The 25703-nt window shown below is 41.3% G+C and overlaps 1 long non-coding RNA gene across 1 annotated transcript; it reads right to left on the bottom strand.

Annotated features, from left to right (window-relative positions):
- Positions 1 to 505: 505 nt before the first annotated feature.
- LOC140608689 (uncharacterized) lies at positions 506 to 25416 on the bottom strand. Its single transcript, XR_012010662.1, has 2 exons — positions 25088 to 25416; positions 506 to 792 (listed from the first exon to the last, which is right to left on the bottom strand). It is a non-coding gene; the product is annotated as an uncharacterized lncRNA (long non-coding RNA).
- Positions 25417 to 25703: the final 287 nt, after the last annotated feature.

The raw sequence follows: 25703 nt of genomic DNA, 5'->3' as shown, positions 1-25703 counted from the left end.
CAATTGTCAGTGGCTGCCTGAAAAGCTGTAAAGAAGAGGATGTGGAGCGCCATGAGTGATTAGTAATGTCTCTCTTGGACAAAGGAGTGCAGAATATCAATAGGTACTGACTTGGACGTGAAGATCCACCATAAGCTGGCCTCATTGTACTCATTTAACCTCATTTTTCCTATCTCCCAAACAAGGTCCTCTGCTGGGATTAGAATCTGCCTCAACCTTCCCACTGAACCACATCTGTCTTTCTTATTTCTTCTTTCTTCTTTTGTGTTTTCCTGTGCATGGTTCTCTCCATTCATCAAATCAAATCACATTTCTCTGCAGAGCCTTCCTGACTACCACAGCCCACGCAGGTATCAACTGTGCTGCGATAGACCACCCAACTCAACAATTAATTACAGTCTTACTCTGGGTTAGTTCCTTTGTGCTAGTCTTTTCTCCCCAACTAGGTACCCCCAAGAATAGTGGAGATAGAATAAATTTTCAATAATTGACATTAGAGTCAACATGAATAGTAAATATAGCTTTAATTTTTAAATGTACATGCATATTTTATTACAGTTAGACAAAAAGTGGGGCTTGAAGACCCCCTCTCCTTTGTTTCTTCTCTTCTCATTCCTTCAGTCACAATCTCCTTCAAAACTCAATCATAGGCAGCCCCGGTGGTGCAGCGGTTTAGTGCCTCCTGCAGCCTGGGGTGTGATCCTGGAGACCCTGGATCGAGTCCCACGTCGGGCTTCCTGTATGGAGCCTGCTTCTCCCTCTGCCTGTGTCTCTGCCTCTCTCTCACTCTCTCTGAATAAATAAATAAATTTGAAAAACAAAACAAACAAACAAAAAAACTCAATCATAGTGATGTTCAGACAAAAGTAGCATTTTCTAAAAACCAGACCCAAGTGCATGCCTAAGCAAATCAGTTTGATATAAATTCTTGGCATTTCAATAAATCAAGGAAAGAGAGTGTTAAGCCTTCCAAGTATAGTCTTTACTCAAGCTAAGCAGATGTTAACTGTCATCTCTTCTAGGATTTAGTCCTCGGAACTCAGCAAGGAAGTCCGATATAGATAATATTTAAAAATGTTTTGCTTTAGGTTTTTATCCAAAAAATGTTCACAATTTCTTCCCTTTAACAAAAATCCACAGTTGTTCTTGTCAAAAAAGAAAACACAACAATTACCACCATATTACTTTGAATAAAAATAATACTAAATTTTTAAAAAGATTTTATTCATGAGAGACAGAGAGAGAGGCAGAAGCATAGAGAGGGAGTCACAGAAGGAGAAGCAGGCTCCCTGAGGTGAGGCCCATGCAGGACTGGATCCCAGGACCCCAGGATCACGACCTGAGCCAAAGGCAGACACTCAACCACTAAGTCACCCAGGTGCCCCTAAAAATAATACTAAATTGATATATTATTTATACAGTGGCCATCTCTAAGAAACTCAGGAATTTGTGTGAGAGGTTGGGGGCAAGAAGAATACAAAGTCAGGATCTTCTAGCACTATTAAGACTTCCTCACAAAAAAAAAAAAAAAAAAAAAAAAAAAAAAGACTTCCTCACCTATTTTTCTACTTCCTTTTCAAGTTAGACCATTAGTGCTTCCCAATAGAACTGTCAGATAGATAATAAAAGCCCCTTTGTCTCCATCACCCACCGCCTGCCCCAGCAACATTACTTCATTTCCCACTTTGAGGGCCCATATGGACAGAACCTTCAAGCTGTTTTCCTGGACACAACCTGATAGCTCCCCTAGATACGTAGGAGTGTCCCCTCAAACAAATCATACTAAATCATCACCCAGTATCTCCACTGCCATGGGCCTGGGAAGGTTTGCCTCACATACACTTAGCTTTTTAGGGTTTGAAATCTTATTTTTCAGTGATGGGTCAGTTTGGCCTCTCCATATCGTGAAATGCCAGGGAGAGAAAAGGAGGACCTCACACTGGCCCAGAAATGGGCAGCCTGACAGAGGACTTGTCTGTACCCATTCCTGCTCACAGCCCAAGGACACATGAAGGACTCAGGCTCCCCAGAGGTGGTGGGGGCACTTGAGGAAAAGGCCTAGAAGGTAGGCCTCTGGGCCCGCATTGCCCCAAGGTCAGAGCCCCTATGCTTTAGTCTACACTGGTGGTACACATTGAAGTTCTAAAGGACCTGATCTCATAGAAAGGCCCTTCTGCCTTTCATAATGAGAAAACTCCTGACCTAATGAATGCCTCAGTGCTTTAGAATTCCAGGATACTGGAAGCACCTTTCACCTTGGGAGTGATAAGATGTGAAGGATACAGAAACTAGCAACAAAGATTGATTTGAGTCCATTTTTCTCCATAAAATAAAAGAAACCGTGAAGGTAAAATTTCAACAAACATTTGCTAAGAAGTCTGTTTGACAAGACTACAGTCTCATAGATTTTTGGTTTGACCAAATTTCAGAGACAAACATTTTTGGAATCCATGGAAACTTTTTTTTTAACAATTTTTTGGGGGGTAAGATTTTATTTATTTATTCATGAGAGACACACAGAAAGGCAGAGACACAGGCAGAGGAAGAAGCAGGCTCCCTGTGGGGAGCCCACTGGGGGTCTCCATACCAGGGCCCTGGGATCACGACCTGAGCCAAAAGCAGACGCTCAACCACTGAGCCACACAGGCCCTCTGCAATCCATGGAAATTTCTTATCATACCAGGTAAGCGCACTGAAAACAAACAAAAGCCAAAGCAAAAAACCCTCCTAGCCACTATCCCCATCATCTCAAAAAGTCAAAACTTTTTAAAAGGGGTATCTACCACCAAAGACATGAGAAGGACATGAGATCAGAAAACAGCACAGTCCTTTAAATGAGAGAGGTTCATTTCCCTGTAAAGTGTAGCACCGGGCCTTATTTCTCTCTTGCCATGGTCAGGTGGCAGTGCCATCGGGGCCCAGTTCTTGGAGCCTCTCATCCCACGGCCGGTGGGCGATTGACAGAGGAAGAAAAGGACTTGGGTCACAGAGACCCACGTGTGTTTCCCAGACCCCTCTCTCTCTCCTGTGACTGGCCGGAGGGCCTCCGAGTGTCTGAACGTCTGGAGCCTTGCTCACTTGCTCCGTCAAGTCTGGCCGGAGTCTGGGAGCCAGCGTGGCAGTGTTTGTGGAGCCAAAGTGGAGATTAAGTCATGTTTTAGAGGTGACCTCTGTCCACCCTTTCTGCACTCCCTCCCTCCCCTCTGGGCCTCACTCCCCAGCAATTCCCCACCTACATGCTTTTGTTCTGCGTGAGCCCCTCCCTGCTAACACAAGACCCAACAGGGTCCTGCACGCCCACCATCACCTTCCGACCCCCCAGTCCCACCCCCACAGTTGCCTTCTCTTCAAATGGACCTGGTCTTTGTTGTTGTAATTAGATTATCTCTGCCTTAGGGACCTAAGGGACAGTCCCCAGCAGCCCTGGCTGGAAAGGCAGGTCGCATAATCCCTGTTATCAAGAGGCTTGTCATTTAGCATGTAGATCAACTAATTCTTTCGATACCAGGGGAGCAATTGTGCATCTTAATATTGATTTTTTTTGAGATACAATCGCCTACATTCCTGAGTCAGACTCACTTACTGAAGCTAAAAGGTTCCACTTACTATATTATGAAACTACCCCCACCCCCATCACATGCTTCATCCCAATTTAATGTTACAAAATTGGACAAATCTGAAGGGCTTTGTGTTTTTCCACTTGGTCCAATTTCAGAATGAGCATCTAGTAGAGAAGAAACAGGAAAAATAATTCTGGCTGTTTTAAGACAGCATGTGTGTTTGTGTTTGGTGTAGAAGTGGGGGCATCTTCTGCGGTTCCTCACCACCCACCTAACCAGCACATGCTTCCTCTACTCCTCAAACTTTGTGGTGGAGTGATATGGGGTTCTTAATTTAATGAAGTCAGCTTATCAGATTTCTGTGTTTCAGGATGAATTAGGAGGCTGGGCTTTCAAAATAAGCTGGGGACATTTTTTTATTACATACCCCTCTAGGGGAGTGAGAGGCAGAGAAAGAAGAATTTGAACTATAGCAGTAAGAAAAAGTGCTACTTCCTCGAAGGTCAAAGATACACTCAGATTTGGGACAGGCAGAGGTGTGGATTCTATATTATGAAGGAATATGTGGCAAAGGAAGCAGCAGACAAGAGCCAAATATAAATTTTTTTCCACCCAGAAAGTTCAGTGTCCCTAAAAGCAAGAGTGCCTGCTGCAGGAAAGCACTTCATTATCCACTGGAATACCAATCTCGAGGACTCTTTCCACCACTTCCTGAGGATCGGCCATGAGTTTGGCGGTGTTGCAGAGTATGTGCTGTATCTTTTACACATATTGTCCCACTTCATTCTCACAGCAAGTTCGTGAGATGTGTTCTATTAATTACTCCCATCTCACAGATGAAACTACTGAGGCCTAGAACAATGATATGAGTTGCTCAAATTCCAGAAACCAACAGGTAGCAGAGGCAGATTCCAACCAACACTGTCCAATTTCTAAACTTGTTAGGCCTACTAGAAAACTGCCCATGGGATGCCTGGGTGGCTCAGCAGTTAAGCATCTGCCTTCAACTCAGGGCATGATCCTGAGATCCGGGATCGAGTCCCACATCAGGCTCCCTGCCAGGGGCCTGCTTCTCCCTCTGCCTCTGTCTCTGCCTCTCTCTCTCTCTCTCTCTCTCTCTCTGTGTGTGTGTGTGTGTGTGTCTCATGAATAAATAAATAAATCCTTAAAAAAACATAAAATCTTTAACAAAGAAAACTGTTCTTCATGCTTTGCTGGTTGATAAGGAGTCCATTCATTTATTCCATTATGTGTGCATTCACTCTGAGATGATTGCCCATCTTCTGGGGCCTAGGTGCCAGGGAAAGAAAAGAAGACACAGTGCAGGGCAGGAGACGGACAAAAATAAATAAATAATGTACCATCAAATAAAGTGATGCCTTCCTCCCTTGGGAGAGGAATGAAATTCAGGAGGAATTCTGAAGAGGGGTCTTAAAGATTTCTCAGAAGATTTTAGAGTATACGTGGCTTTGTTTTGAAATTCCTTGTAAATGATTAGAAGCTTAGGAGAGAATGGGAAAAGAAATGAGCTGAGATATTCTCATTATAAGGCCGTTCTGTACACAAGCTAATGTAGTTGTGTTACTTCCCTTTGTATTTATACGAAATTTTCTATCTCGTGGGCTTTATGTGCATATTGACATTTTACTGCTTGCAAAGTGAAGTTAAACCCTTAAACAGGAAAGCAGATGTAGCAGATTTCAAAGCACTATCAGCAGAGATCTGCACTGGGGACAAGATACTTATATATGACTTCTTCGTCACTACTCTGTACTTCAGAAAGGAAGAGTTATATTTACTTCTTGTTGTGTAATCATAATGTAGTGTGTGGCTAAGAACATTCCTAGATTTCTGTCCTAAGATTTCTAACTTTTATTGAATTGTTTTGCTTACCTATATCTCGTGCTATTGAACTGCAAAGTCTTTGTGGAACTTAATGTAAGGGCCTGGTTCAGTGTCTGGCCTATGGTAGGGGCTCAAGAAATGTTTGTTAAGATAGAACATTGAAAAAAAAAAAGATAGAACATTGAATAAATACATGAATTAACTAGTGCTTGTACAACTTCTCCTTAAAGTAAATACTATACCCATTGTGCCATGGGTACATACCATGGCCATATCATGCTTTTCTTGAAGAGTCTTGACTTGAAATATTCTCTTATCCTCACCAACCACCAAAATGGCTATTTTAATATTTGAACATCATCTATCAGCTGGCTCCTCATGCCCAAAAACAATTACCAAGATCCTTTGTTGGGATCTTTGTCCCATTGTTTCTGTTGGGAAGCAAAGTTGCCATAGTAATAGATAAACTATGTTCTTGAGTAAGAAGAACACCCATTAGGGGGTGTGAAAATGAGCTAGAAACACAATCCAACAATTTGGGTTCAATAGTTCTTGTTCTCATTGAGAAAAAAGAGTACTTTACATGATCACATTTATTCATTTATTAGCAAACATTATTAAATGTTCTGAGAATATTAAACATGTGTTGATTGTAGGAAATCTTATATAAAGCTTTGGTGCGAATCTGATTGAAAATACTTGACTTGTTGGCCTTGTTCATCATCACTTGTATTTGTCAAACATTAATTCTGTCGTTTTAGAGACTTAGACATTAAAGACAGCATAGTGTGGTAGTAGGAAAGGAGAACTCCAGGCTTGCAGTGGACATTTGTCATATTCTTGGCACCCCATCAACTTTTAAATGATGTTGACATATCTGAGCCTCCCAATGTAGAAGTTAGAACTGAAGTTACTTGCCTCCCTTGCAGCTAGAACACAGCATGTTACTCAAACATCCGCCAATCAGGGACACTTGGGAAAGACTTTCCAGAAGATCTTATTGCAGAAAAGGCTTCAAAACAGGTGGAAGAAGCTGGTGCAGTAAAAGTGAATCTCAGGTGCTTTGTGCTTGGCAGCAGCAGAGTTAGTAGTCTCCTGGTCAGACAGGTGATTCCGCCTGCAGGGTTTGGGTATGGCTTCTGGACGCTGAGCTTCCCTCCCCTTCCTGTCACCTTCCCCCTAATTCTGTGAGTTTCCTCATATCCCTCAGTAAATCCTTCTCCTGCTTAAACATGTATAATGAATTCTGGTTGCTTTGCAGCTTGGAACATGGTCTGTTACAAAAGATAACATCTAATTATAAAAACAATCTTGACACTCACAGAGAATACATTATCTGGGAAGTCCAGGGTGATCTCTGAGTATGTCTGCAGCCCAAACCATGGGATAGAAACTCAAACTAGTTCAATCAGATCACAATCCTAGCAATTGTTTGTCAGAATATGATTAGTGTTCTTTGGTTGAACATATTACTACTGTATTTACTCAAACTGATAGGAAGATAATCCTAAACTTCCCACTATTTAAAAAAAACCATTGATTTGGAATAAGTAAACGGTTGTTTCCCAACCTGACTGAATGTATTTCCCAGCTTTAACATCAGGTTAAGTTCTAGTGTTTTATGCATCTGTAATACCTTTGAATTAGTTTGCTCAGGCTGCTGTTAACAAAATACCCCAGTCTGGGTGACTCAGACAAGAGAAATTCATTTTCTCACAGTTTGGGAGGCCAGAAGTCCAAGATTGAGCCCAAGATTAGAAGTCAGCAAATTTGGTTTCTTCTGAGGCCTCTCTTCTTAGTCTTCAGATGGCCTCCATCTCTCTGGGTCTTTGCATGGTTTTCCCTGTGCAGGTGCACGTCTGTGCATTGATCTTTTCTTAGAATGGCAGCAGCCATATTGGATCAGCACCCACCCATATGAACTCATTTTACCTTAATTACTTCTTTAACAGCCCTGGCCCCAAATACAGTCATATTGTGAAGCCCCGATTGTTAGGATTTCAGCATATGAACTTAAAGGGGAAGAGGACACAATTTAGCCCATAACACTTGTGTTCATCTAAATTGTTTAATTCTAAGGCTGATCTGGAGAAGCTATTTCCAAAAGGTACCACTACTTCTGTTTAGTTTAACATAAATCTTTATAGTTAAATAATCCATGGTTATTACATAAAAACTCTATTTTAGAAAGCAAGGTTAGAACTTCCACTTCCCCACACCCTTCTTCCTCCATCCTTCAAAGTTTACTTTTTAAGTAATTACAGTAAAAATGTCTAAACAGTTTTAAAGTCTGATCTTTTCCACAGAGTTGTCCTCATTCTTCAATCCCCCACTAAAACCCTACTTTTACACCTTATCTTCCCCAGCTGGAGTACCAATTAAAAGGCAGAGATTGGCAGAATGAGCAAAAAATATGATGTAACTATATGCTTTCTACAAGAGAAACACTGTATTTTTTTTAATTGGAGTTCAATTTGCCAACATATAGCATAACACCCAGTGCTCATCCCGCCAAGTGCCCCCCTCAGTGCCCATCACCCAGTCACCCCAACCCCCCACTTACCTCCCCTTCTACTATGCCTTGCTCATTTCCCAGAGTTAGGTGTCTCTCATGTTGTCACCCTCACTGATATTTTCACTCATTTAAGAGAAACACTCTAGATTCAAAGACACAAATTGTTTGAGCATAGAAGGATGGGAAAAATTATACCACACAAACACTAAACAAAAGATTTCTGGAGTCACTATCCTAATAGCAGACAAAGTGGAGTTTAATACAAAATTATTACCAGAGACAAAGAAGGACATTTCACGATGATAAAAGGATAAATCCATCAAGAGGATATGACAGTTACAAATATCTATATGTTCTAACAATAAACCACAAAATATAGGAGTAAAAACTGTCAAAATTGAAGGAGAAATAGACAATCCAACAGTAATAGTTGGAGACTTCACCACCCTACTTTCAATTAAGAATAGAACAACTACACAGAACATCAATAAGCAAACAGAAGACTTGAACCAAATAGGCTTAACAGACATTTATGAACACTTTAACCATTAACAATAGACTATACATTCTTCTCAATATAAATAGAAAATTCCCCATGATACACCATATGTTAGGCCATAAGTCTCAATAGGGATCCCTGGGTGGCTCAGCTGTTGGGTGTCTGCCTTTGGCTCAGGGCATGATCCCAGGATCTGGGATCGAGTCCCACATCGGGCTCCCTGCATGGAGCCTGCATCTCCCTCTGCCTGCATCTCTGCCTCTCTCTCTCTCTCTCTCTCTCTCTTTCTCTCTATCTCTCATGAATAAATAAAATCTTAAAAAAATAAGTCTCAACAAATTTTAAATGACTGAACCACACAAAGTATGTTTTCTGATCTAATGGAATGAAAATATAAAGGAATAACTGGAGGACTTCAGGGAATTCAAAAGTTGTGGAAATTAATACACTCCTAAATAACCAATGAATCAAATAAGAAAGGACAAAGGAAATTAGAAAATATTTCAATTAGTAGTACATTTAGGGCTGCTCTTCCTAGACTAAGATATTGTGCTAGAAAATTTCCCATCTTATACATCAAAAGAAAGATCCAGTGGATCATTACTTCCTGGTCATCTGAGAATCATAATGAACAAATCAGAATTTCTGTCCTAACAAATCCCTCCAGCTCTGCTTTGATTCCTCTTGTCTCCATTTGTTTTATCAACGTGTGAAGGAGAAATGCCATGAACCAGAAGTGGCAGCTTGCACTTTGAAAATGATTATAACATACTTAAAATTTACCTCTTAGAACCTGTCAAAAAAAAAAAAAAAAAGAACCTGTCAAAAAAGTTTGGCAGTAAATACAACCTAATATTTGCAATAATGAAGAGTAATAATCCTATTTTCATATCTCTTATAAAGACTAAATATGTGTTTTATCCAAGACAATCTGCAATTATTAATGCCATAACTGGACATGTCTAAAGGACAATATGAGTTTACCTTACAAGAAGGTTTGGGTTTCACACTAGTATTCTATGGTAGAAATACAAACTCGTTCAGCTCTAATAAGAGTTAGATAAACTCAGGGCCTTTCCTAAAATAACAATGATTACTCTTCACAAAAGAATCACCAACAAAGTCTACACTTGAGAAAGTATGAATTGTCTTCTACACTGAGCACTGAGCATTTCTACACTGAGGCAGTGCTTCACTATTAGACCTGATAAATCGACACCATAGATGAATATTTTGATTAATTATACAGGTTTATCAAGGTCTTTGATGATTTTATTTTTTTTTTTATTTTTTTTATTTTTTTATTTTTTTTAGGTCTTTGATGATTTTAGATGAAAAAGTAAAGCAATTCAAAGATTCAGTCTGGACTAAATAGTATAGCCTAATAGATCAAAAGCCTGCAAAAAACCAAGCTGTGGAAAAGTAATAATGTAAATAAAAAAGTGATTTCAATCCCTGCTTGGCGACTGTCCTCGCTCTGGCCACCACGGCTCGGTGCCATCAGATGCATTAATGCTGAGACACTGGTCACTCATGGGGGAAGGGGAGATGGTGGAAGCTTTTTTGACTGTAGATTGGGGGGAAATGCTTATAAGCCTGAAATGCATTCGGCTGATGCATCAGACATCAGTTACTGAAGAAGCAGAGGCGATGAACTTCCTTTAGCAATGCCCTGACCTGGGGGGATAAACGCATGCCAACGTGCTGAGTTACTTCAACAATGCAGAGACAACCAATGTCAAAATACCACAGGGCTGCACGGTGTTCATGAGACTGTCTTAAGATGATGGGATTTCTGAAGCATTTGCAGGGATGCAGCCCTCCCTCCGCCCCACCCCCACCACTCACACTGATGCAAGAGCAGAGTAACTTTGTCCTAGGAAATGATGATGGATGATCCCTAAAACTCAATGCACATAAACAGTGCCTGTGTCACATGGTGGTCTGGTGACAGAGCAAGGTATGGGAGGTAACCCAGAAGACATTGGCAAGGAAGTTCTGTTGTCCTGTTCTCTCTTCCTGTTCTCCTGCTAAGCCATTTTCAACCACTGAAGCCCCAGAAGGGTTTAGGACTTTGGCTGGAGGAAAGCATAGGAATGAGCACCTGAAATCTAGGATTCCAAGCCCTTTGTTCAGGGCTGGAAATCTTCCTGGAGCAGGGAACTTTAATCACATAGGATTAAGAGCTAGGGCATTGGAGTCAGATCCTCGTTTCAGATTCTGATCTGTCACTTAATGACTGTGCAAACTTGTAAAAGGTGCTTAACTTCTCTGAGTCTAGCCCCCTCATCTACAAAGGGGACTTAATAATAGTATCTATCAGAATAAATTAGGACTAGGTTGATCTGTGAGTCCCAGGAAACCTAAGATAACAGTGGCTTTAACGAGATAGAAGCCTATATCTCTCTCATAGAACACAGCAATCGCGGCCTGCTATGGAGATTCCACACGATGAAGCAGTCAGTCTTCCCACCTGGTTGTTCCACAGTCTTCAATGGTGGCTTCCATTCTAGCCCAGGATGGATGCTGCAGCCCCAGTCCTCACACTCGTATTCCACACAGAAGAAGTAGGCAAGGAGAGATGAAGGGAGTAGCCTTCCCCTATAGACATGGCCCCTAACTTTCTTTTGTCCTGAACTTAATCCCATGGCCACACCTGGCTGCAAGAGAGCCTGGGCAATGCGGCCTTTACCGTGGATGTTCATGTACCCCTCTGCAATTAGGGAAGTCTGTTATTGAGGGGGCAGAATGATAGTGAGGGACACATAGGATCTCTGCTCCCCAACCTATCAGGCTATTGGGAGGACTCAGATAATGCTGGGAAAGTGCTCTGCACAAAGGCCAGGCCAAAGGAAGTGCTCACCGAGTGCCTGGGCCTGCTGGCCTCCCTCACTCCATTCAGAGCACCAGTGTTTGGTCCCAGGTTGCCAGGATGGAGCAGCAGCGGCCGGATGGCAGGCAGAAGCAGGATGTGTGGGGCTGCTGTTCGTGGAGTGTGTAGGGTACAGAGGGCTCTCAGGGAGCAAGGCCTCACTCACCTTGGGGCACAGTTTGGAGGGGGTGCCAAAGAATCAGCAGTCAAGAAAAGTGATGCTTTGGGGCACCTGGGTGGCTTAGTCAATTAAGCATCTGTCTTCGGCTCAGGTCTTGGGTTCAAGCCCCACCATCAGGCTCCCTGCTCAGGAGGGAACCTACTTCTCTTCTCCCTCTCCCTCTGCCTCTGCTTGCGCTCTCTCTCTCACTTTCTCAAATAAATAAAATCTTTTTTAAAAAAGGAAATGTTTTAATGTAAATGCAATATTTTAAAAGCCAAACAAATTCAAAAAATATCTACAATAAACAATATCAAAAATTTAAGTAAATATGGGTTCCAACACCACACTTGTACGACTCATCTCACCTGTTTTACCCTGATCCCTGATCAGAGCCTGTCTCTCCTGGCAGCCTTTTGTCAGGCCTGAGAGGATTTAAGGGTTTAAGGGAGATCACTATGAAACCCGGGAACTGTATCTGCAAAAAGAGGATCCCACAGAATATATGACCTCTAAGGCATATGGATATCTTTATACATTAGCTTTGAAGAAAATGATAGTTTTTTAAATTGAAAAACTCCAGGGACACCGGGGTGGCTCAGTGGTTGAGCATCAGCCTTTGGCTCAGGGTGTGACCCCAGGGTCCTGGGATGGAATCCCACATCGGGCTCCCTGCGGGGGGCCTGCTTCTCCCTCTGCCTATGTCTCTGCCTCTCTCATGAATAAAAAAAAATCTTTAAAAATAAATAAACTGAAAAAAATCCATACCACCTAAATCACAAGAAAATTAAAGACACTTCAAATTGTACTAAGACAGAACCTTAATATTTTAATGTCTATCTTTCAAACTTTCTAAATATATATATACGTTTTATTTAAAATTGAACAATTCAGTATATACTATTTTAACTTAAAAATATTTCTGTATTGCTGCATATTTTTCTACAATACAATACAAATTCTATAGGTCAGCCCATCTTGTGTGTGTACACCAAATTAGATTATTTCCAACTTTTCTGTTCTTATAAATAGCTCTGCAATAAAATCCTTGTAGATAATTTGGTTTTGCAATTATTTATTTGTTTGGTATAAATTTCTAAAGGGGAATTGCTAATCATCCTTCTTAAGATTATCAAATAGCCTTTCAGAAAGTTTCTACCAATTTATACTCCTCCCAGAAGCATATATGAGTATGTGTTTCCCATACTCTTGACAACATTGAATATAACCAATTTTTTAACATCTCTACTGATTTAAAAAGTGAAAAATTAAAACACTTAATTCACATTTCTATAATTGCTAGTGGAAGTCAATATTTTTTTTCATTTTTTATTAGTATTTGCATTTTTAAAAATAAATTACCCGAGGAAGTAAGCTCTATCATAGCAGGGAATTGTGTTTGCTTGTTCATTTATGTTCCCAAGCAACTACAACACTGCCTGGCAAAGAATAAGTGCTCAGTCAATATTTATTGATTGAAGGAAAGTGTCTAACAATTTTCAAGAGTTCTTTATCAAAGAAATTAATATTTAGGATGGGTTTCAAATATTTTTCTCAGCTTATCATGTGCCTGTCAGTTTTATTTACTGTGTTCTCTGCTATGTAGAAGTTTTATTAAAATCAATTAGAATTAATCAATGTTTTCTCTCTTTGTGTCAGGATATTACATACACCAAGACTGTGTGCACGTGTATATACACTTTTTCATGACTCTTTTATTTTTTTCTGTTTTTTTTTTAAGGATTTTATTTACCTTTTTGAGAGAGAGACCAAGCATGAGCAGAAGAGGGGCAGAGGGAGAGGGAGAAGCAGGATCCCCACCGAGGAGGAAGCCTGACACTCCTGGGATCATGACCTAGGCCAAAAGCAGACACAACCTACTGAGCCACCCAGAAGCTCCATATTTTTGTTTTTAAATCCTGTCGACCTTATTTTACTCTATAGCATATTTTATTTTTCTTAATTTTTCCAGGTAGGCAATTAACTTCTGCAAAAAATATCTTTTCCTTTTTATCAGTGTTTATTCCTCTCATTCAATTTTCTTATTGCCTTTCTTTAAGTTCCAGAAAAATGCTTAATAATAATGGTTACAGTAGCTATCTTTGTCTTATTTTCTGACTTGATGGAAAATATTTCTTATTTTTATGCTATTATTTTCAAGATACTAATTTCAGGATGCTTACTTAAATTTAAAAAATTTTTATTACCTTTTAAGAGGATTTTGGGGCAGAGGGGCACCTGAGTGCCTCAGTCAGATAAGCATCTGCCTTTGGCTGATGATCCCAAGGTCCTAGGATTGAGCCTCGAGTCGGGCTCCCTGCTCAGCAGTCTGCTTCTCCTTTTACCCTTGCCCCTCCCCACCACTTGTGCTCTCTCTCTTTCTCTCTCTCTCTCTTAAATAAATAAATAAATAAATAAATAAATAAATAAATAAATTCCTTTAAAAGAAAGAAAATATTAAAGCACTTACAGATAAATTCTCTCAGATCCAGTACTTTAACAGTAGGTCTTCAACAATATTTTCTATCTTTTCCATGCTTTTTGTTCTATGTAGACTTTCAATATCTTTTACACAAACTTGACCATTTGTGTTTTCATTTTTAAAAATTAATTTAGTCAGGACTTTGAAACTTATCAACATAGAGATATACATTGTATTTTCTTAAAAGTTTTCATAATCTCTTTTGTATCTTTGCCCAAATCCACTTCCTGCTATTAATATTTTTTATATGGGATTTTTTATTTTAGAGGTTCTCTTTTTTTCTCCTTTTATTTTGATTATACTTGAAGGAATTTGCCAGCATAACTGGCCCTATTGAAAGAATGGATTTTGAGTTTATTATCATTTCTCTACTTTTCTAATTAGTTAATTTTGCTTTAAATTTTATGCTACCTCCCTCCTGCTTCCCTTATATTTCTCTCTCTTTCTGGATTGAGCTAAATGCTTAGATTATTTTTTGTTATTGTTTTTAATAACAAGCACACTTGAGATGAGTGTTGCTATATTAGTCAGTTTTTGCTAGGTTATGCTGCAGAAACAAATAATCCCCAAATCTCATTGGTTTAAACATCTTAGGGTTTATTCTCTCTCATATTACATGTCCTTTGCATGATGGCTACAGATCTAGTCAATACCTTCTTCACTCTGAGATGCAAGTTAAAGAAACCACCTTCTATCTGGGACATGCTCTTCTCATGGCAGAAGGAAAAGAACAGTGGCTGAGGCACTATATGGGCTTTTAAAGCTTCTGCTTGGACAGGACATAGATTACTCCCATTCATATTCTAAGGGCCTAGCAAATTCAAGTGGTGGAGGTGGGGGCATGGGTAAGGTATCAAATCCCTATCACAAGAGAGATAGCAAATAAATGTCCTAGACTTTGAGAGATAGTACTCCTTTTTAGTGAGAGAAAATGCATGCATGTGAGAAGTGCAGGGTTGTGGGGAGAAGCATCTCAAGCAGGCTCTGTGCTCAGTGTGGAGCCCAATGTGAGGTTCAATCTCACAACCCTGAGATCATGACCTGAACCAAAATCAAGGGCCACTCAACCAACTGAGCCACTCAAGCACCCTGAGAGCTAATATTCTTACTGTTTTTTTTTTTTCATTTTTCTAAGCAGTATGAAACTATGGTTTTTATTTCTTTTTAGAGTATCTCATTATGGTTTCATGAGAAAACAAGTCTAGAGAGTCTTGTGACCACACAGAACAAAGATATCTGGCCTAGTCTAAAGGTTAGAGACAGTTTTCTGGTGGAGCAAATGGTGGCTGCTGGCTGGAAATAGAAGAATCGGGAGTTTTGAGATTAAAGGCAGGTAGGGAGTGGGAGGGGGAGGGGAAACTCCTTGAATGGTCTGATCAGATGGCAGTCTACACAGTTAGCCTGAACTATGGCTATGCACACTGCTAAAGTATAATCTTCAAAAAGTCAAAAACATAACCTCTGTGCAAATACAAAAGAAGTATGTGTCAAAGATTTCTTTGGCTCATCAATGGGAGAATCTATAAAATGTTAAGACTATTCCAGTGGAGAATTTGAAGAACAGAGATATCTATAAACAGTCAAGAATGTCACATAAATTTGCTAATAGATGCAAAACTAGTTAATATCTGAAAGAGCAATAAAATGTAATGTTTGGGGTTATCTTTTCTATATCTACTGGAAGAAATTCATTTGCTTTGCTATGAACAAGAGTCATTTGCATTATTATCAAGTTTTCCACATGTTAACTGCTACCCCTGTGGTTAGAAAGTAACCTAATCAATAGAAAGCCAGTGAAAAGTGCACACCTTATAGGGTACATTAGATAATGCCCAGCAAGCCACGGAAAGGACACACAGTAGTCTTTTTTTCCCATTTTCAAGTCTAAATAATTTTCCCAATAATACCTTTTTAAATTGTGAAAAAAAAATAATATTGATTTCCAACAAAGTCATTAACTCTACTGAGGGGGTCAAATACATGTGAGTCCACTGGACAGTCTTCAAACATGTATCTCCACCTTCCTGCCTAGATTCAGGTCTGTCCTATATGCTAATAATCTCTACTGTGTGTCCCGGGAAGGTCATTCGGGTTTACTCTTACTATCAAGGGTAACACATTCAGCAAATTCTTAAGCTCTTGTCATCTCCCCAGCAGCCTTTTGTGGTCCTTTTAACAGTCTGCTGGGCTGAGCAGGAAGAGACAGGTTGCTCTGGGCAGTGTTCAACAGCACAGCTCTTTGTCTCTCGTTGTCAGCCAGCCCTGTCACTACATTGTTCTCCAGGCGGCATGCCTTTGATGGACTATCTACCCCTCATGTCTCAACACTCTGAGCAGCATTTGGAGAAATAGCAGCTCTACGTTGTTACTTCTGGTACAGAATAATCCCATTATAATATGATGTGCTATCAACTCAGTTCCACATATTTGTTGAGAACATGGTGAGGGAGTCCCAAAGATGTAAAGGCATGCTCCCATTCTTAAAGAGTTGTCTATCTCCCAAGGAGACAAACCACATGCAGGAACAAATGCAAAAGACAGCTAGAAGAGCCCTGTAGGAAAGTCACAACCAAATCCCAATGATGCTACTTGTGCAATCTTGGACAAGGATTCTTTGTTTAACATCATTACTGAGGTATAATTTGTATACCATTATCCATTGTAAGTAAAGGATTCAATAAAATTATTTTAGTGAATTTATAGAGCTAGACACACATCACTTCAGTCCAACCTTAGAACGTTTCCATCAGCCCCAAAAGCTCCCTTATGATCACTTTCACTCAATTCTCATTCTCACTCCAGCCCCAGACAACCACTGACCTGTTTTCTGTAGAAACAGAAATAAATTTGCCTTTTCTAGAAATTGCATATAAATGGAATCATACAATATTTGCTCATTTGAACATGACTTCTTTTGCTTGGCATAATATTTTTGAGCTCCATCCATTCATAGAATGTATTAGCATGTGTTCATTCCTTTTGATTGCTGAATTGTATTCTATTTTATGGATTTCCATGTTTTGTTTATCCATTCACCTGCTGTGGATATTTGGATTGGGACTATTATGAATAATGCTTCCATGAACATTCACATATATAAATCTTTGTGTAGATGTAGGTTTTCATTTCTCTTAGGGAGACACCTGGGAGTAGATTTTTGTGATTTAAGTATCTGTCTAACTTCTTAAGAAACTGCCAAACTCATCAAATTGGTTGTACCACTTTACAGTCCCACCAGCAATGCATGAGAGTTCTAGTTTCTTCACAACCCCATCAATACTTGTTATTATCCATCTTTTCAATTATAGCCATCCCAGTGTGGGGGGATGGCATCTCACTGTGGTTTTGATTTGCATTTTCCTAATGGTTAATGATGTTAAGCATATTTTTATGTGCTGAACAGCCATTCACATATCTTCTTGGGCAAAATGTCTATTGAAATGTGGCCTATTTTTAATTGGGCTATTCATCTCCTTACTGTTGAGTTGTAAGAGTTGTTTACATATTCTAGATACAAATTCCATGTCAGATATATGATGTGCAAATATTTTCTCCCAGTCTGTGGCTTGTCTTCTCATTTTCTTAATGGACAAATTATTTAAGCTACTGGAATCTAACTTCAATTTTTGCATGTATTTGTGGGGATATTAACAATACCTATTCTCAGGATTGTTGAAAGGATTAAAAGAGGTAAAATATGTGAAAAACACTTAGCATAGACTTTGGAAAACATTAGGAGGCTTGCTGAATGTTTATTGAATAATCTGAATGTAAGAAAGTGTGCGGAAAGTGCCAAATTGCAGGTAAACAATGAATGCTTCTCTTGTTTGGGGAGGAAAGAAATCAAGCTAGAGCTGAAGGCTCTACAGCTTCACAGTGGGAATAAAACCTTGAGACATGTATTGCACGATGAAAAACTCTGGACACAGGAAAGTAGTGCAAGACAGAGAAATAGCCAACAGACGCACAGAGGCATGAATAAGCAAAGCTTGTGAGGATGGCAGAAGGGAAACCAGTTTACTACAGATACAGGTTCTTCATACAGAGCCAAGTATCATTAAAGCCTAGTGTTATCAAGTTAGTATGTAAAGTAGGCATTTTTTCCAGTTCTCTAACACTCAAGTTAAAAGAAAAAAGTGATTGTTCTGTCTGGAAAGGGGGAATCAAAGAGCAAAAATATTTTAGCTGATAGAAAAATATGTCATCAACCCTGAAACCAAACCTCAAATACATTACTTGAGGTGGGGCACTGTGGTGCCTGACAAGGATGGGCAGGGTACAGAGCCCAAGAGAGATCACCCAGGCTGGCTGCCTCAGTTGTGAACTCCTGGAGACATGAGCCATTGCACCGTCTTGAAACTTGGGGCCAGTTTAAAACTGAGATCATGTTGCTGTGGGGTCAGCAACCAAACACAGATTCGAGAGGCCAGGTGGCTCAGCCCAGGAAACCCCAGCTGTCATGAAAAGAAGGTAAACCCAAGATGTCAGGAAATAACAGATGATATCTGTTTGAGCTCACTACACACTGGGGTCTTGGTCAAGTTTTACAGAAATTATCTCATTTAAAGTCCCATTGCTGTCCCTATTTTATAGACAAAGAAACCAAAGCTCAATGAGGAGCTGGGGGCCAAACTTAGTCAATTAGACCCAGGCTCTCACTCCTAAGCACAGTCTATGCTGACTCCTGTCAGGAGCCCTCAGTAGGGCTCACGTCAAGGACAGGAGCTGCCACCTATTTCTCTTAGTATTGTAAGCCAGCACAGGGCCTGGTATATATGCAAGTACCCAAGAGGTGTGTATGGCAGGGATCAAAGCTGAAGCAACCCCTCACATCACAGAACAAAGCTGACCACCGTACACTTGAGGCACGATGAAGAGACCCACAGGAGTCAAGGATCAGCCATGACATGGAATGTGGGGACTATCTGGCTAATAGGAGTTAAGAGTTCTAAAATTTGCAAGTCATCTACCTTTAAACATCAATTAGAGCAGTTCCAGGCTTTTCCTCTGTAATCATAACTTCATTCCATCTCACTTTATTTCACTGGACTTTGTAAAGCCAGTCCCATAACTGGCCCTGTGAGGTTAGTGCATGATCCAGTATCCACTACAGCAGCAAGTTCAATGAGAAAACTATCACACCTGCAGCTGCCCAGGACAGGTGGGGAACTGCACCCCCCCCATCCTGCATCACCCCACGCAGCGTGCTGGTTCAGGGTCAGACTATGTGAGCATCTTGCTGGCCACATCACGGGCAAGAGGCTTACCCTTTCTGGTTTCAATTTCATCCTCTTTAAAATCTAAATAATCATAGTTTCTACTCAAAGAGAGCCATAGGGCTGCAGGGACATTTAAATAAAATATGGCCTTTAAAGTCATAAGCAGAGGAGTTGGCATTTAGAAAAGGCTCCAAAAAAATGTTGGTCTTATCATTTGGCTTTCCCAGGTGCTAGTTCCAAAGCCCGTATCAGGTGGGAGTGTCTCTTCCCCAAATGTGTCACATCCTTCCTGTGCAATCCCAGGCTGGATACATAGGACGCCAACAGGGTCGACTTGCCATTCTTATCCTATGCCGAGAAAGAATGGATGAACTCTCTGAAGATAAGGCATCCCTAATTCCCTTCCTTCCTCTGTAATTTGCCACCCCCTCTTTTTACCCCCCCTTTCAACCTAGTAGACAAAGAATGAGTGTCTTGGCGTCTTGCCCAATGTAGCAGGAAGTTATGAATGAGGATTGCACAGGACAGTTGACTCTCTACAGAGATAGGCTTCAAATTAATCCTGAAGGCTGGGCAGTAACCACAGGAAACTTGGAGCCATGAGGCCACCACTTAACACTTGCATATCTCTGTCCATCCTGGAGCCTTAGGCAAACAATAGCTTAATCCACTGAAGGACTGGGGGATGTATTATTAGTCATGGACTATCTGAGATCAACCTTTTGAAGCAGAATCTGGACTCAAGACCACTGATGGGATAGGATCCCTATGTGAATCTTTGAGGAATGTCACAGCAAATTTCCAACAACTGGTTAATGTCTACCAGTGCTTAGCAAATTAGGCCTGTGTTGAAGTGTCAATGCCCAAGGGACTGATTTATTGAACTACCCTAATTAGGATAGTGTAACACATCAAAGGAGCATCAAAGAAAAAAGTGCTGGCTTCTGAGACTAAGGAGTACACATAGGCATGGTTTGTCTCTTTGCCAGGCTCAACAAATGCCATTCTGACACTGCAGTGGGCCCTGGTGGAACAGCAGCCATCAATTAAATTAAAACATTGACCCAACAGCTGGAGCAACCATGTTGTAATCTCTTTCTTGTGCCCATTTTCTCCTTTGCTAGACTTTCACCTCTTTTAGGACCTTATTTGGATTCTGATATGAGCAAACTATATATGGTGGGGTATGCGGTTGGAGAGAAGGAGAGGAGACATAACTAAACATTGAATAATATTGAAGAATTATTGTAATAATTTTTAGAGGTGATAATGCATTGTGATTGTGTTTGAAAAATAGTTCTTCTCTGTATAACTAAATACTGAAATGTGTATATAATACCTTGAAATCTGAGATTTGCTTTAAAATATTCTGGTAGGATAGCAAGTTAGTAAGAATATGCATAAAACAACATTGGCTAGGTGATGGATAAATATGGTTTGTTATACTATTCTTTTGACTACTGTTTAGGCTTAAAATTTTCCATAATAAAAAGAGAAAAGGCAGTACCAATTGAGGTACCAGGCACAGCCCCATGACAGCACATTTGCTGTGATATTACTTGGTCCCGTGGACAAAGCTCTGGAACTTTTACTCCCAATGAGGAGGTCCATCATTAACACATTAAGCCAGTTAAGTCATTGCCATCTGGGAACTTTTATTTTTTTTATTGGTGTTCAATTTGCCAACATATAGCATAACACCCAGAGCTCATCCCATCAAGTGCCCCCCTCAGTGCCCGTCACCCAGTCACCCCCACCCCCTGCCCACCTCCCTTTCCAACACTCCTCGTTCATTTCCCAGAGTTAAGAGTCTCTCATGTTCTGTCTCCCTTTCTGATATTCATCTGGGAACTTTTAAAAAATTAGCGTAGACCTAATTAATTATTCTAAACCCCTGGCTCTAAACCCCTGGCGACCATTAGGTCGTGGTTGGCACACTTAAAGGGAATTTTAAAAGTTGATACTGCTTTTTCTCTCTGCAATGCTGTTCAAAAATCGAGTATCATGGAGACCATCTCTTGATACTGGTTTACCAAAGGGAAAGAAAAATGAACTCATACTTAGTCTCTTCTGTGTGCCAGAAACTAAGTTTGCTCCATCTTATTTATTACACAGAAGAACCTGGTAAGGTAGGTGTTAACATTTCCCATTTTGAGATGCTCAGAGAAGGGGCGTTAAGTAGCTGGGCCAGGATTTGAACCTTGGTCATCTGAGTCATACTGGCTTTTTCCTTAATTTTTATTTAAATTCAATTAGCCAACATATAATACATCATTAGTTTCAGATGTAGAGTTCAGCAATTCATCAGTTGCATAGAACATTCAGTGCCTATCCCATCACGTATTGTTAATCTCCGTGATATATTTTCTTAGGGGATTCAACCCAGATTGATTTTTCGCCTTCATTTAGGAATATGACAAACCTTCATGATTTTAGGTTTCGAACACAACCGTTCTTTTCTCTCTCTCTCTTTCTCTCTCTCTTTCTCTCTTTCCTTCCTTCCTTCCTTCCTTCCTTCCTTCCTTCCTTCCTTCCTTCCTTCCTTCCTTCCTTCCTTCCTCTCATTTCTCAAACTCTGTCCATAGTCATATGGCAGTCTGGGTTGTTGAGTAGAGGGCTAGGGATGTATGGGGTGGAGAGTAGGATGCTGACATTGGCCTGAGAAGCAAATTCAGGAGTACACAGAGAGCTGAGTCAATGACCAGGGATCAAAGGAAAGCCTCACACCAGACATCCATTCAAACAAGAGGCCTCTCTGAAGAGCTGGGCAGGACCAGGTGCAGGGCTGTAAGATAGAGTTGTGGCCATCATCCAGAAGAGAACCACAAGAAGGAGAGTTGAGGAGGATTCTGAGCTGATATCCTGAACCAATCTGCACAGAATCACAGGTGCCTCTTGGATAGTGACCTGGGGCTTTGAAGGCCTGCTCAGATAAACCTTGTTGTTCATGGCATTCCCCATTCACCTTCTCCTTTTATATGATGCCCACTGCGTCACAATTTTTCTGAAATACACACCTCTCTCTAGATCATTTGGTGTTTCATTCCCATAGAACTAGACAGATTTAAGTGTTGGGAGAAGCCTCAGACAGTGTGTAGTTCAGAGGTTCTGAAGTGTTCTGAGGCATCTAGGCAGCCACCTCAACTCATCCTACAGATCACGAGCCTAAAAGGTGGTCTTCTCTTTTTTTGCCCCATTATTGTAAGCATTACTAGAAGGCCTTTGTCCCTGCATGTGGCAGTATGTTTCAGATTGCACCAAATCAACAGCTATTAAATGTCTACCTATGTTTTAAGCCTCTGAGCCCAGCATGATTAGAATTTCAGACTGAGCCAGAGGATATAGCTAGAGATGTGTTTTCCTTCTCTCCTAAAGCATAGACTTCTCAAAATTTGAATAGAGGATGTCTCTACAAGAATGCCGTATGCATCCTGTCCCAAAAGTTCTAAGAGAGGCAATGTTACACTCAACGACTTATACAGCATATCATTTTCTAGGTCGGATGTACCAGACCTTCTGATTCTACTAGAGCAGATTTGGGTAAAATTGTAAAACTTCAGAGTTGCTATAGGATAAATATTGTTTGTGATTCATTGCATCATTTTGCTACTTCAGAGGACTTGGTACTTAGTAGGTACACAATTAAAGTGAATCCCTCAGGTTGTACTGTTTTGTAAAGGATGAAACTAGCACACAGATTTGGGTGTTTCTTTTGAAAGTTGTATAGGTAGTAAAGCATCTTCCAGGGCTATGACTGTGGTCTGAGATTAGGGAATCTGCGCTAGGAGCCCCATCTAAACCAGTCACCAAGGAGGAAATAGTTTGATATCCACCCTCTAGTAACTTGAATCTATGCCTGCAGGTAGCAGGAGCGGCAGGGAAGATTGGGGGACCTCAGTGCAGAATGCAAGCTCTTAACAAGTAAGACTAAGAAGGTCCCAAACCCACCATGCCTTTCCCATTGTTTTCTGCCTTCCCACCTGCACTCCATGTAGACAAAATCTACATGAGGAACTTACCTTCAGGAGTTGATCTCTTGCAAGAAGAACATCCAGAACATTTGTAAGATTTAGCAGAACAGTCACTGGTGACCAATGCTTTACCCTAGGGATTTCCACAGCCACCTTAAGTCACTTTGTGAATCAGCCCTTCTAAGGCCAGCAGGATCTTTGTGAAGGAGAGAGTGCTCTTCTCAGCACTTGACCCTACACAACTCAACTCAGGACTTGCTTAGGCAATAGGAGCAAACAAAGTCAGAGCAGATTTTAGCCACAATGCTGAAATCCTATAATTCTACTCCATAGCTTCAAAATGTCACCATCAGGGGTGTGGAGCAAGTGATCAATATGTTAACGTTCATGACCCTGATCTTTGGACTTCCTACCAGCACTCAGACCTCCCAGAATCACCTTCTCCTTGCCCTCAGAGGCTAGAGCGGGGCCACATGGCAGCAGAAACCTAGAGGACCAGAAGATGCAGCATGCCCCACTACTGTAGGCAGGACCTCCGCCCAAATAGCATGTAATCTCCTCTGCCCCCCATCACTCTCTGGGAAGCAAGCAGAAAGACACTGTTCTTCCCCATCTTACAGACAAGGAAATTGAGGCACAGAGAGGTAATATTATATGTCCAGGTTCCTAAAGCTAGTAGTGAATAGAGCTGAGGCCACCTCCTTGGTCTTCTGACACTTAGACCTTCATTCTTTCCATTATCCATTAAAGCAACATAGAAACAAGTTCTCATGGTTGCATGTTGTTATTATGCTTTAGTCTTCTGAAAGGAACGCCTACCAAAACATTGCCGATAGTGGCCATACAAGGTTGTCCTCCCTTTGGAAGGTCATCTACTAATAACTTCCCTTTTTTCCCCAAGTTCCTCTTAACTCTGGCCCCTGTCCTTCCTCCACTGCCCATCTGTCACCACTACCTGCCTTGGGCTACCTTTCCCTGGCAGATGTGCTGTGCCCGCCACTTGCCAGGGTCCTCAGGAGGGAGGCATCCTTGGGGTTTCCCACCTCTCTCACCTCTGCTACATCTGCCTAAGTAGGAGAAATTGGGAAATCACGAGAAAAGGGAACATGTGGGAAGAGCAGCTATCATATCTCTCCAATCCCTGGAGGAGAGAGAGCGAGATTTCCGGCTTCTACAAACAACCAAGCTCTGCAAGGAGGCTTCTTTTACATACACTTTGCAGGGATGACTTAAGTAAGTCTTGACGACTCTCTTTCCCTGGAGACTAGACTAAAAGTATTGTTTAGAAATCTAATATATGGTTTATTTACTCAATTTGTGCTGAGCTCCACAGTTCCTTCAGGCCAGCCTCACTAGCCCATTACTCTATTAATGCTCCATTACTGAAATTAGTGCTGTAATTGGAGGGGGAAGGGCCGCGGAAGGGGGCACGCCTTAAAGGCACAGGTCTTATTTAATCACATCACGGGCAGAGGCACAGAACTGGGGTGGGGGCCCCAGGAATGCCTGGGCCACAGCAATGCAGCAGCAGCAGCAGCAGGGAGGCGGCAGGAAATGGACAGCAGGCACCCTGCACCTGCTGGTCCACGCAGCACCTGTGCCGGGCCTGGTGGCGGCAGAAGGGGCTAAGGCCGTGACCCCTGCAGCAGTTCCATGGCCGGGATGTTTTAGGCCTCGTTTCATCCTCACATCACCAAGTCCCAAACACACTGGCTCAGCCCCCTGATCCCAGTCCTGACTCCCCACTCTTAGCAGGTGTTGTGAAGGCCATTTTTATTCAACTTCCTTTGCTTCCCACCTCTCTACTTTTCTTTGCCCAAACTGAGCCCCCTTCCGACCACCTCCCACTCACCACCCGCTGGACCTTCAGTCTGGGCCATGGTCCTTTCTCAAAGAACCATTCCTGAAGCCCTTCACTCTACCTCTCCTTTGCCATGCCTTTTCCCCCTCCATCGCTGACTTACCTGTCTTCCACGAAGTAAAAACCCAGTCACTCCTCAAACGTCAGGCCATTGCTTCCTCTCATAAATACATTTCTTGTGAGGGGTCCTGTGCTCCTTGTCTCTCGGTCCTCACCTCCTACTCAACATCTCCACACTCTGAGATCTGAATTGCACCCTCTCCACCTACTAAGATGACTTTCTTTAAAGGTCACCAGTTGTCCAATCCAAAAGCCATTCCTCAATTCTCATCCTCTATGGGACATCGCTGTAGCATGTGAAATGGCCAAACATCCACTTTCTGGAATGAATTTTCCCTCTGGCACCTGTGAATAATGTTTTCTCCAAATTCTTCTGTTCTTTCTGACAGAACATTCTCTTTCTACAGCTGTAATTCTTGACATTTTTTAGAGTCATAGATCATTTTGAGAATCTAATAAACATACACACACCCATTCGTGGGTTCTCTAAAAGTCTGGAGATGCCAGGCTAAGTACCTCTGCTCCTTTCTTTCTTGGTGATCTTGACAATTCCTATTTTTAAAATTATGTATTTGGACAATTCCCAAATCTAAGCCTCCAACCTTGATCTCTTGGCCAATTCCACACCTGCATTTTCAGCTGCCTGATAGACACTGCAC

This window comes from Canis lupus, chromosome 18 (genome assembly GCF_048164855.1).
Source record: "Canis lupus baileyi chromosome 18, mCanLup2.hap1, whole genome shotgun sequence".
Classification (NCBI taxonomy): domain Eukaryota; kingdom Metazoa; phylum Chordata; class Mammalia; order Carnivora; family Canidae; genus Canis; species Canis lupus.
Note: the sequence above shows the minus strand (reverse complement) of the source record. Positions and strands in the feature narration are given on the sequence as shown.